Source organism: Panthera leo, chromosome F2, assembly GCF_018350215.1.
Source record: "Panthera leo isolate Ple1 chromosome F2, P.leo_Ple1_pat1.1, whole genome shotgun sequence".
Classification (NCBI taxonomy): domain Eukaryota; kingdom Metazoa; phylum Chordata; class Mammalia; order Carnivora; family Felidae; genus Panthera; species Panthera leo.
The window spans coordinates 82,469,649-82,483,196 of record NC_056695.1 but is presented as its reverse complement, the minus strand read 5'-3'; the positions used below and the strand labels follow the sequence as shown (position 1 = coordinate 82,483,196).

The 13,548-nt window shown below is 46.2% G+C and overlaps 1 pseudogene; it reads right to left on the bottom strand.

Annotated features, from left to right (window-relative positions):
* Positions 1-2,998: 2,998 nt before the first annotated feature.
* Positions 2,999-3,120, bottom strand: LOC122211315 (annotated as a pseudogene).
* Positions 3,121-13,548: the final 10,428 nt, after the last annotated feature.

Below are 13,548 nucleotides of genomic sequence, written 5' to 3'. Positions count from 1 at the left end.
TAATGGGATTCTTTTATACGCCCTTTCCTGTTTTTCACTCAACACCTTATGAAATCCACGCAATCTTGTGGAACTCTCATTAATTTTTGATTGCCAGGATGTATCCCCGCCACTGCCCCACGTGGGCAGTGGGTGCCTGTCGAGGGGCTTAGGCAATGGGGATAGAATCCCACAATGCGGATTCTCTGAATGAAGAGTAAACGTGAGAGTTCCTTTTTCCCCTCTCTTCCCACCAAGAGTAACTGTTACATTTTTACATAATCCTTGCCAGTCCTGAGTGTTACTGACTTCACCTCTCTTTCCCGTATCCTGACTTGGTGTATTCCAGCACCTGGTGGCAATCCCACAGGAGGGAACTGCCAGTGTGTCTATAGGGGGGAGATATGAGGGCTTTTCCTCCCCAGGTACCTCCTCCTCCAGGTGTCTCTGTTTCCCAGTGGTCAAGGTCCCCAGCAGGAGGCTTGTGTCCCCCCTTCCAGCGGCATGACTCAGCTCCCCTGCAGTGCTTAGGAAGCCAGAGCCCGTGCTCCAACTTTGAAAGTGGGAAGATGAGCCGAAAGGGTTGCCACACACTGAGAGGAGGTGGTAGGAGGAAGGTGCACGGGCCCCGCTCCCAGCATGCCCTTCGTTTACATCCAGCTCCCACAAAGCCGGAAAACGGGCCACCTTTTTCCTCTGACGATGAAGATACCCTCACCCTTTCCAAAAGGGGTTGCGTGGAGTTTGCATGTCTGTTTATCTCTTGCTGCATAACCTTAGTGACTTCAAATAACAACAAATGATATTATCAGACCTTGCAATCCAGAGGATTGCCTGGGCTCATCTAGGTGGTTTGCACTTGGGATCTTTCCTGCCTGTGGTCACCGTGGACACCGACAGGTGTGGTCTTGAGGGCTTCCTCTCTCGCATCTTTCGTGGTTGTTGCTGGCTGTTGGCCAGGGCCTCATCTGGGCCTGTGAGACAGCATACCTACCCACAGCCTCTCCATGCACCCCATGCTTCCTGGAAGCATGGCGCCTGGGTTCTACGGTGACCTCAAAAGACAAGGTGGTCACGTGGTGTTTTAAGACCTAGCCCCAGAAGTCACGTAGTGTTATTCCCACCAGACTACGTGGGTCAAGGTGGTCACAAAGGTCTTGCCCAGGCTCAAGGGGAGGGACATGGACCCTGCCCCTCAATAGAAGCAGGATTAACGTCATGTCCTGAGAAAAGCGGGCAGAATGGACACACTGTAATAGCAGGAGCCCAAGTCCTACAAGCACAGCGTCCCCTCCGAGGTGGTGGTCTCTGAGCTGGGTACAGCACAAAAGCTGTGAGTCGGCCACGGCCCTGCCACTGTCCCTGGTGTAAGGCTATGATGGCCATCGTCCTCCGCAACCCCCCACCCACAGTCTCCCTGCTGTCAGTTCTTCGGCCAGATCCAGCTGGTTACTGGTGGTTTGATCCAGCCTTTTTCTCTCAGCGTTTTGAGCTCGGATTGTCCCTGTCCTTGCTGGGTCAAGATTGCAGTAGTTGTCCATTGACACAGGTGGAAACCCTACAGGGGTCCCCACATGTGTCCTGCCCCAGTTGCACACCCAGGACAATCAGAATAATGTTGGTCCTGGCCTGCAGAGCCCCGAGCTCAAAGTGGCTGGGTGATGGCTCTTCCCTCCAGATCAGTGGAACCCTTATTGTCCTTCGGTGGAAGCGTCCCCTCCACCCCTGCTTCCAGCCTGGCAGCGTCTCCAGTTTAGGGGGCCATTCCTGCCCCCCTGGATTCTCTGACCCTGTGTTGGAAACACAGGTAGATCCAGGTTTGGGGGGCCTCACACTTCTACAAATTTGGGAGCTGTGTCGGGAATTCCGGACCACTCCCGGATTCAGTGATTTCCTTGGAGGACTTGTAGAATTTGGCACAGACTGTTGAACCTGTGGTTGGGCTTTATTCCAGAGAACGGGTAGTAATCAGCATCAGCAAAGGAACACGTGGCAAAATCAGGCAAACAAGCACAGCTTCCAGAACCCTCTCCCAGAGACCCCGCAGGACACACTCCCAATTCCCACAGCGGCAGACGGTGACAGCATGTGTGGAATGTTGTCCACTGGGATGCTCACCGGAGACTCAGCACCCAGGGTGTTCACAGGGGGCTGGTCATGTTGGCGCCCTCTGCCTGGAACAAACCCCGATTCCTAATGTCTAGGAGGAGGAAGTCAGGAGTTCCCCATAAGCCATATTTATTTGTTGAGTTTAGGCTCAATGGGCCACTCTTAGGGAACCGCAGGAACCTTCCGGAAACTGAAGCTCCCAGACACCAGCTAACCCTGTGAGCACATCTTCCGAAGGAGAGCCGTCTCAGTCCCGCTGTGTTAACTCTTCCCTGCATAGTGCTGTTTTCAATAAATAGAAGACAAAATCATATACGCAAAATTAAGTGAACAGAGTGACAAGAGAAACCCTAACACGTAACGTAAATTTTTAGAGTTCACCAAAAGCACAAACATCACAAAACAAAGAAGATCAACATAATATCATGAATTGTCTTCCCGAAATATTTCTCTAACACGTTTCCCTTATGCTTTTTGGGGTTTTTTTTTTTTTTTTTTTTGGTTTGCTTTTTGTTTATTCAGACAGGAAGCAGGATTTATTGGTGGGCATGAATGGGGACGGGCAGTCTGAAGTTCTCGTGAGTGCAGAGCCCGCTATTTGTCCAAGAGGCCGTGCTGGGATGGATGGCTTTTCAGTCAACATGTCTTCAGATTCGTCCGCATTAAACTCAGTAAAGCCTCACTTCTTGGAGACGTGGATCTTCTGGCGGCCAGGGAACTTGAACTTGGCCCTGCGTGGGGCCTCCATCACAGGCCCCTTGTTCCGCAGCTTGGTACGGATGGACACGACGACTTGGCCAGTGCGCACCCCCGGCCACTGTTCCCTGGGGCTTTCCAAAGACACCCCGCATACCTGTCTGCAGCCTAGATTGGAGAAAGCATGTGATCAGACATCAATCTCCACTGGAAGCGCTGTCTCCGCGGTCCCTTAGGGCCACCCGTGCAGTCAGTAGGCTGCACACGCTACCGGGGAGGCTGCTGTTTGCCGCCACGGCACAGCAGCCTCCGCGGGGAAAGGCACAGTCGGCTCCCCCAAGCTTTTGGGTGTAGCCTCTGCTGGCCTATTGAGATCGCGACACTTGGGGGTCTGGCGGGCTCAATCAGTGGAGCACACGACCCTTGATGACCCTTGATCTCGGGGCTGCGAGTTGGAGGCCCGCCCACGCTGGGTGTAGAGGTTACTTAAAGCAAAATATGAAAAAAAGACGACGACCCTTTCGTGCTGTCATTCTCTCTATATAGAGAGAAGACAATTCAGTCTCTTTTCTAACACGTTTGATGAAAGTTATTTTTATTATAGCTTAGGAAAGTTGCTTTCAGGTAATGGCTCTTGTGGGTAATATTGTGCGGATTTTTAGAACCGTTAAATTTGAGGAGCCCTCTGTCAGATTTTTCTTACATACGAGCCCTAAGATTTCAAGGCCTTTGGGGTTCTCTTCTTTGTGATGAAATGACTTTAGGTATTTTTTTGAATTGACGACGCTCATTAGCCAATTCCATCAGGCCGGAGTGTCATGACGTGGGGCACAGAGGGAGGCAGGTGTGTCCCTGGAAGCCATGTCTACACCAGAATGACAGCAATAGCTTAACCACCCCAGGAAGTGAGTGTTCCCGCAGAGCCCAGACTAAATGCAGCCCCAACCCCACATCGTGAGCACTGCCCCTGCAGCCCCGTCAGCAGGGAGGGAGGGACTGAGAGCAGGTCGCAGGAGGGAGAGAGCTTTAACCGAAGGTGGTTATGTTACTTTGGCGAATTTTACAAAAAGTGACCTTGTAGACACTCTGCCGGGGCCCCGCCCTGGGATGGGCTGTGCGAATGCGGGGTGAGCCTCATGACTTCACAGTGAGCCCGTTCCCCAGAAACCCTGACACCGAGGACAGCACAGACGCGTCCCGACGGTGTCCCACCCTCGGAGGGGCTAATAGTCAGCTGGGAGTGTGCAGGACCCTCAACGGACTGTCACTTTCCCATTAGACTGAAGGGGAACTTGGGAAGATAGGTGAGTCCAGGGTCGTGAGCTCGTTGCCCCAGGCCGTCAGCTCTAACATGGGTCCCTGGCGTGCAGCACTAGCCAGTGGGAAGTAGGGCAGGCCTGGGTAAGCCAGGAGGGAGGTGCTAGCAGAGGGCCTCTGGGTGGGAGGGTCCAGGGTCATGGGTCACTGCTGCACGGGTGGGGTGTTTAGCGACAGCAGTGAAAGCTGTGCAGAACCACCCGCTGACCCACGGCCACTCCACTCGCGGGCATTTGCCTAAGCAAAGCTGTGATGTCTTTCTCTGCTAAGTGCAAAATCTGGGCTTCAAAAAGCAGTCAGTGTTACCTATCTCTCCCGGGCAACTACCACACTATCCTGTTCCTTTGCACAGTTCATGATTTTCTGTTGAAAACTGGACACTTAAATTTTTTCTTAAGCTTATTTATTTATTTTGAGAGAGAGAGAGGGACAGAGAGACAGAGAGACAGAGAGCACATGTGGGGTAGGGGCAGAGAGAGAGAGAGAGGGAAAGAGAGACAGAATTCTAAGCACTTTCCGCGCTGTCCGCACGGAGCCTGACGAGGGGCTCGAGCTCATGAACTGTGACATCGTGACCTGAGCCCGGATCAAGAATCAGATGCATAACCAACCGAGCCACCCAGGCGCCCTGAAAACTGGACATTTTAGACGAGCCATTATAGTGACTCTGGATTATGATTAACCAATCCTCCTTTGGTTTGTTGATCTTGCTGTTTTGTTAGTTTATTTGTCCAGTGGCTTCGTTTATTATTATTTTGTTAGTTTTTATGTCTAATCTGGACAGTTCCGTGAAGTCTATTCCTCCACGGTGCGTAGCCTATGATGCCACCACTCAGATCCCCACCACCCGGGTCTTATACTGAAGCCTGGCTTCCTAGAAGTCACATGTGGGTCAGGACAGCTTGGGGTTCAGCCACCAACCGGGCGAAGACTGTGCTTAAGCGACCCCCCGCCAGTGAGGTGCCATCCACGGCTGATGGATCAGCGTGCGGCTGGAAAACGCCTCGTGTCCAGCCGGTGTATTAGGCTGAGGGATACCCTCCAAGGCCCTGGTCCCCCAAAGCTATGAGTGTTACCTTATGTGGCAAAAGGAATCTTGCAGGTGAGATTAAGTTGAGGATCCTGAGATGGGAAGATTGTCGGGGATTATCCAGGCGGGCCCTCAGTGTCATCGCGAGTATCCCCTTTAGTCTGGTCACCAAAGAAGAGAAGGCAAAATGTGGAGACAGAGACTGGAGCGATGCAGCCCCAAGCGCACCGCATGGAACGAATTCCCCCCTGGGGCCCTCCAGAAGGAACCATTCCCGCCAGCACCTCGATTTTAACCCATAGCACTCGTCTTGAGCTTCTGGCCTCCAGACCTGTAAGAGAATAAATGTGTGTTGTTTTAAGCCTTCGAGTTTGTGGTCATTTGCTGGAGCCTTTTTGTAACTTTTCAGCGCGAAGATCTCAACATTGACTCCTACGGCCCCACACTCAACACCCAAAGAAAGTCAGTCCCGGGCGGGGTCTGGGGGAACTGGGGGCGGGACAGAGGAAATGACCCTGGTCTACAAGCGTGTGTTAGGGGGATGGTAGCCTCAGCTTGTCCTGCCCAGTGTGGACCCTCTCACGTAGGGCTGGGCGCCGGGGGGAGGGGAGTCCCCACGTTCTTGGCTAAACCCTGTCAGGATGGAACTTTCATGATTGGGAACAGGGCTTGGGAGGGAGGAGGTTCTGGCTCAAATGCCACACATTCTGCTCTTCTCACCAAGACTTACGAGACCTCCTACGATAAATGCCGTCTGCCCTTTGGTCAAAATCCGGAGTAAGCGGGTCCCACAGCCCTCCTGGAAGTCCTGCCCCTGCCAGGCCTCTCAAGGTCAAGGGCACTTCTACCGCATTCTTCTGGGCAAAATAAGGCCCAAGGGCCAGTCCAGACTCCAGGGGCTGATAACCGGATCTCGTTTGTTCCAGGGAGGGCGGTGTGTGTACCTCCCGTGGCAGCCCGTGTTTCGCCATCTACCCCCGGGTGCGGACACCCCCGGGCTCCTCCGGTAGGTGGGAGGGGCTACTTCTGCGCCAGAGGGGCCCCGCGTCTGTCGTCTGTCGGAGGAGAGTGTGCGTCAGCCCCGCCTGGGCCACAGGTCCTGGATTCCCTCCACCGGGAGGAGGCCGTGCGCCTTTGCCGTTGCCTCAAGTGCAACGGCTGGGCACAACATCAGTGTGTTAATTCATAGCTCTCTAAGCCAGGAGTCTTGGCACAGCGGTCGCATCGAGACACTGGACTTCAATGACCATCTGATGTGACTTCCTTTCAGCCTGAAGAATTGTCTTTTTGTTAAGTTTGAGGTAAAATGGATAGATAACATTACACAGAAATTTCAGGCATATGATCTTATATTCGACATCTGTATGCACTACAAAGTGATCACCACCAGAAGACTACCAATATCACCATACAATCGATCCGTTCACACATTTTGCCCCCCCAACCATCAGTCTGTTCTCTGTATCTATGAATTTGTGTATGTTTTGCTTTGTTCGTTCAGATTCCACAGGAGTAAAATCATATATTTGTCTTTCTCTGCCCAACTTACGTCATGTGGCATAATACCCTCAAGTCCATCCATGTTATCAAAAAATAGCAAGATTTTATTCTTTTTTTTTCTGGCTGAGTAATATTCTGTGGGGTGTGTGTGTGTGTGTGTGTGTGTGTGTATAACATCCTCTTTACCCATTCATCCACTGACGGACACTCGGGTTGTTTCCATATCTTGATGACTGTAAGTAATGCTGCTATGAACATAAGGGTGCAGATATCTTTTTTGAATTATTGTTTTTGTTCTCTTCAGAAAAGCGTCCAGAAGTGGAATGGCTGGGTCATGCGGCAATTCTACTCTTAATTTTTTGAGGAACTTCCATACTGTTTCCCACAGTGTCTGCACCAATTTCCACTCCCACCAACAGTGCGCGAGGGTTGTCTTTTTCCCCACATCCTGGCCAACACTTGTGATTTGTAGCCATTCTAACAGGTGAGAGGCGGTGCCCGTCTCATCGTGGTTTTGGTTTGCACTTCCCTAATAATTAGCGATGTCGGACATCTTTTCATGTGTCCGTCGGCCACCTGTTTGTCTTTGGAAAAATATCTATTCAGATCCTCTGCCCATTTTTAAATCAGGTTGTTTTTTAAATTGTTGAGTTGTATGAGTTCCTTACTTTTTATGAGTTCTTTATATATTTTGAATATTAAGCCCTTATTAGATGTAGGACCTGCAAGTATCTTCTGTTCAGTCGCTACCTTTTCTTTCTGGTTCTGGTTTCCTTTGCGGTGCAGAAGCTTTTTAGTTTCCCATTTGTTTATGTTTGCTTTTTGTTTCCCTTTCTTTGGAGTCAGATCCACAAATATATTGCTAAGACCAGTGTCAGGGAGTGACTGCCTATGTTTTCGCCTAGGAATTTTATGGTTTCAGGTCTTATACTCAAGCCTTTAGTTCATTTTGAGTTAATTTTGTGTATAGTGTAAGATAGTAGTCAAGTTTCATTCCTTTGCATGCGGCTGTCCAGTTTTCCCAGCACCATTTATTGAAGAGATCGTCCTTTCTCCATTGTATGTTCTTGGCTTCTTCATATTAAATTAATTGTTTATATGTGTGTGGGTTTATTTCTGGGCTCTCAGTTTTTCATTGATCTGTGTGTCTGTTTTTATTCCAATACCATACTGTTTTGATTACTATAGCTTTGTAGTATAGTTTGAAGTCAGAAAGCATGATACCTTTGGCTTTGTTCTTTTTCGGGATTGTTTTGGCTATTTGGGATTTTCTTGGTGGTTTCTACAAATTTTAGAATTATTTATTCTAGTTCTTTGAAAAATGTCATTGGAATTTTGATAGAGATTACATTGAATCTACAGATTGCTTTGGACAGTATGGACATTTTAACAATAGTAATTCTTCCAATCCATGATCATGGGATATCTTTCCACTTCTTTGTGTTGTTTTCAATTTTCTGTCATCAGTGTCTCATAGTCTTCAGTGTTCAGATTTCACTTCCTTGGTTAAACTTATTTCTAGGTATTTTATTCTTTTTGATGCTATTGTAAGTAGGATTGCTTTCTTAATTTACATTTTTTATAGGTAATTATTGGTATATAGAAATACCACACACAAAAAAGAAATGTCACAGATTTCTGTAAATTGAGTTTGTATCCTACAACCTTATTGAATGTGTTGATTAGTTCTAATAGGTTTTTGGTGGAGAATTTAGAGTTTTCTATATAGTAATACATCATCTTCAAATAATGACATTTTTACCTCTTTATTTCCAATTTAAATGCTTTTTATTTACTTATCCTGCCTTATTGTTATGGCTGGGATTTCCAATACTGTATTGAATAAATGTGGTAAGAGTGGACATTCTTGTCTTGTTCCTGATCTTAGAGGGAAGGCTTTCAGTTTTTCACGGGTGAGTATGATGTTAGCCATGGGCTTTTCATATATAACCTTTATTATGTTGATGTTCCCACTATACCCAATTTGTTGAGAATTTTGATCATAAGTGGATGTTGAATTTTGCCAAATGCATTTTTCACATCTATTGAGATGATCATATGAATTTTCTTCTTCCTTTTGTCAATGTAGTGTATCATGTTGATTGATTTGTGGATGTTGAACAAATAAACAAATCCTACTTAATCATGGTGTATGATCCTTGTAATGGATTGTTTAATTCAGTTTGTTGATATTTTGTTGAGGATTATTGTATCTATGATTATAAAAAAAATATTGGCCTGTAATTTTCTTTTTTGTTGTTGTTGTTGTTGTGTCCTTGTCTGTTTTTGGTATCAGGGTAATGCTAGCCTTGTAAAAGGAGTTTCAAAGTGTTCTCTCTTCTTCAATTCTTTGGAAGAGTTTGAGAAGGATAGGTATTAAATTTTTTTTTTTGTATGTTTGATAGAATTCACCAGTTGGGGGCATGGTGTGGAAGAATTCACCAGCAAAAACATCTAGTCTTGGACTTTTTTGTTTGTTGGGAGGTTTCTGATTACTGATTCAATCTCCTTACTAGAAATAAGTATATTCAGATTTTCTATTTCTTCCTGATTCAGTCTTAGAAAATTGTATGTTTCTAAGAGTTTATCTATTTCTTCTAGGTTGTCCAATTTGTTGACATTTAATTGTTCATAGCAGTTTCTTACGATTCTTTGTATTTCTGTGGTATCAATTGTAACTTCTCTTTCTGCCTGTCTTTATTTGATCCCTCTATCTTTTTTTTTTTTTCTTGGTTAGTCTAGCTAAAGGTTTGTAGGTTTTTATCTTTTCAAAGAACCATTAATCTTTTCTATTATCTTTTTAGTCTTTATTTATTTCTGCTCTTATCTTTATTATTTCCTTCCTTCAACTAACTTTAGGCTTTGCTTGTTCTTTTTCTAGTTCTTTTAGGTGTAAAGTTAGATTGTTTGTTTGAGATTTTTTCTTCTTGAGGTAGGCCTGTACTGCTATGAACTTCCCTCTTAGAACTGATTTTGCTGTATCCATAGATTTTTGGCATGTTACATTTTTTTAAAGTTTATTTATTTTGAGAGAGAGAGAAAGTGCCAGTTAGGGAGGGGCAGAGAGAGAGAGGGAGGGAGAGAGAATCCCAAGCAGGCTGCACACTGTCAGCATGGAGCCCAATGCGGGGCTTGAACCCACAAAATGTGAGATGATGACCTGAGCTGAAGTCAGATGCTTAACTGACTGAGCCACCCATGGGCCTCTGACATGTTACATCTCTGTTTTCATTTGTCTCTAGGTGTTTTTTTTTATATCTTCATTGACTTATTTGATGACCCATTGGTTGTTCAGTTGCATGTTGTTTGATTTTTAAAAAAGATTTTCAGTAATCTCTAGACCCAACGTGGGGCTCAAACTTATAACCCCAAGATTGAGAGTTGCCACCCAGGTGTCCCTGTTTTTAAACATTTTTAATGTTTATTTTTATTTTTGAGAGACAGAGAAAGAGAACATGCGAGCGGCGAAGGGGCAGAGAGAGAGGAAGACAGAGAATCTAAAGCAGGCTCTGTGCTGTCAGGAAAAAGCCAGATGTGGGGCTCAAACCCACAAACCATGAGATCATGGCCTGAGCCGAACTTGGATGCTCAACCAGCTGAGCCACCCAGGTGCCCCCAAGTTTTATTTTTAAGTAATCTCTATACCCAACATGGGGCTTGAACTTACAACCCCCAAATCAAGAGTCACATGCTTCATGGACTGAACCAGCCAGGTGCCCCCATGTTTTGTATTTTTGATGTCACATTTTACATCTTTTCTATTTTTTGTATCCCTTAACTAATTATTGTAGTTTTATTCCGTATTACTTTCGTCTTTTAACCTTCATACTTGCTTTATAAGTGATTGATCCAGTATCTTTACTATATATGTACATTTCCAGTGAGATTTTTACTTTCATATGTTTTCTTATTACTAATTAGTGCTATTTCTTTTCAGTTTTAAGCAGTCCCTTTAACATTTATCATAAGTCTAGGGGCTCACGGGTGGCTCAGTCAGTTGAGCATCCGACTCATGTTTTCAACTCAGGTCATGATTTCATGGTTCTGGGTTCAAGCCCCATATCGGGCTCTGTGCTGACAGTGCAGAGCCTGCTGGAGATTCTCTCTCTCCACCCCCTCCCCCTCTCTTTCTCTCAAAATAAATAAATAAACTTAAAAAGATTATCATAAGTCCAGTTTAGTGGTGATGAACTCCCTTAGTTTTTCCTTATCTGGGAAACTCTTTTCTTAAAGTTTATTTATTTTGAGAGAGAGAGAGAGAGAGAGAGCACAAGCGGGGGAGAGGCAGAGAGAGAGGAACAGAGAGAACCCCAAGCAGGCTCCACGCTGTCGGCTCAGAGGCCAATGTGGGGTCCATTTCACAAACTGTGAGATCATGACCGGAGCCCAAATCAAGAGTCTGATGCTTAACCGACTGAGCCACCCAGGTGCCCCTTATCTGAAAAACTCTTACTCGTCCCTTCAATTCTGAACGATAACCTTGCTGGAGAGAGAATGCTTGGCTGGACGTTCTCTCCTTTCAGCACTTTGAATATGTCATGTCACTCCCTTCTGACCTGCAATGTTTTTGCTGAAAAATCTGCTGAGAGCCTTATGGGGTTTCCCTTATAAATAACAAGTTGCTTTTTCTTGCTGCTTTTAAGATTCCCTCTTTAACCTCTACCACTGTGATTATAGTGTGCCTTGGTGTGGATCTCTTCAGGTTCACCTTATTTGGAACTTTCTGGGATTCCTAGGCCTGGATGTCTGTTTCCTTCCCCAGGTTGGGGAAGGTTTGAGATTATTATTTCTTATTTCTTCAGATAAGTTTCCTGGATCTCTCTTTCTCTTCTTCTGGGATCCTCATAACACAAATGTTATTTTGCTTGGTGTTGTCCCAAAGTTCCCTCAAGTTATCGTCACTTTTTAAAAACCTTTTTTCTTTTTGCTGCTGTGTCTGGGTTCCATTGTTTTATCTTCTGGCTCACTGTTCCGTTCTTCTGCTTCATACAGTCTTCTGTTGAGCCCCTCTAGTATATTTTTCAGTTTAGTTCTTGTATTCTTCTTTCTGTCACTTCTCTTTTGTACTTTATTGTATTTTTTATCTTTTTGTTGAAGTTTGCGCTGTCTCACCCATTCTCCTCCTGAGTTTGCTGAGCATCTTTGTGACCATTACTTTGAAATCAGATTGCTCATCTGTTTCATTTAACAGATAAGGTTTTGCTTTGTTCACTCATTGGGAACACATTCCTCTGTCTCCTCATTTTACTTGACTCTCTGTATTTGTTTCCATGTATTAGGCAAATCAGCTGCCTTCCCCGGTCTTGAAGGAGTGGCTTTGTGTAGAAGATGTCCTGTGGGATTCAGAAACACTATCCCCTCGGGCCACCAGAGCCAGGTGCTCAAGCAGTGTCCTGTCTGTGAGTGACAGGACCCCACCTGCTATGGTGGGGTCACACTGTGGCTTAGAGGTGGGCGGGGCTCTCACCTGGCCCAGCTGTGGGGTGGTCATGGTGGTGGTGGGTGGGCAGGACCCTCAGCCATGTGTGCTCTCTGGTGCTAATGAGTTAGAATCAGATCACAAAAATGGTGCCTGTGGTAGCTCTGTCTCTGGACAGAGTCTCAACAAACAAGTTCCTTCCTCTCTGAAAAAAAATTTAGGATTAGTAAATGGGTCTCATTCATATATGGTCTACATGCTTTTCAGGCTGGTGTTTTTGCACTGGGTCCTGGGGTGAGTCAGTCTGTGTGTGAGGTGTTTTTTTTTTTTTTTCCATTTTTTTCAACGTTTATTTTTGAGAGACACAGAGAGACAAAGTGTGAGTAGGGAAGGGGCAGAGAGAGAGAGGGAGACACAGAATCTGAAGCAGGCTCTAGGCTCTGAGCTGTCAGCACAGAGCCCAACAGGGGACTCAAACCCAAGAACCGCAAGATCATGACCTGAGCCAATAGCGAGAGTCAGATGCTTAACCGACTGAGCCACCCAGGTGCCCCTCCTCTACCTGTTTCAGTGCTGCCATTTAATCCTTTGCTGTGGAGGCTTTGTTCATCCAGTTTCCAGGGCTTTTTCAGAAGACATTTCTCCACGTGTAGTTGTCAATTTGTTGTGTCCTTGAAGGAGATGACTTCAAGACCTTCCACATGTCCACGTTGTGAAGAACTTTCTTTCGTATTCCTCGTAAGATAGGTCTTCTAGCAGCAAATTCTCTGTCTTTTTTTTTTTTTTTTAATTTTTTTTTTTCAACGTGTTTTTTTTTTTTTTTTTTTTTTTGGGACAGAGAGAGACAGAGCATGAACGGGGGAGGGGCAGAGAGAGAGGGAGACACACAGAATTGGAAACAGGCTCCAGGCTCCGAGCCATCAGCCCAGAGCCTGACGCGGGGCTCGAACTCACAGACCGCGAGATCGTGACCTGGCTGAAGTCGGACGCTTAACCGACTGCGCCACCCAGGCGCCCCGCAAATTCTCTGTCTTTGTTTATCTTGGACTGTCTCTATTTTACCTTAATTTCCAAAAGGTCATTTTCCAGAATCTAGGATTCTTGCTTGAGTCATTCTTTCCGGAACTTGGAGTGTGTCGTCTGGTTTCCTGCCTCCGTTGTTTCTGATGGGGAGTTGGGTGTTCATCTTATTGTTGTTTTCATCTGTGAGGAGTCATTTTTATCCCGTGACTTTGGAGGTTTTCTCTTGGTCTTTTAGTGTTGTGACTGTGATATGCCAGCTCCTAGAGGCCACCCGCACTCCTTGCCACGCGGCCCCCTCAGCAGTGGGGACTCTCCCGGGCGTGGAATCCCCTTCACCAGGAAGAGACCTATTCTTTTAAGGACCCACCTGATTCAGTGAGTCTCATCCAAGGTAATCTCCCTTTATTCCTCAGCTGTGCCACATAAATAACCGAATCATGGGGTAAAATCCATTTTATTCTGGGATTATGCAGGG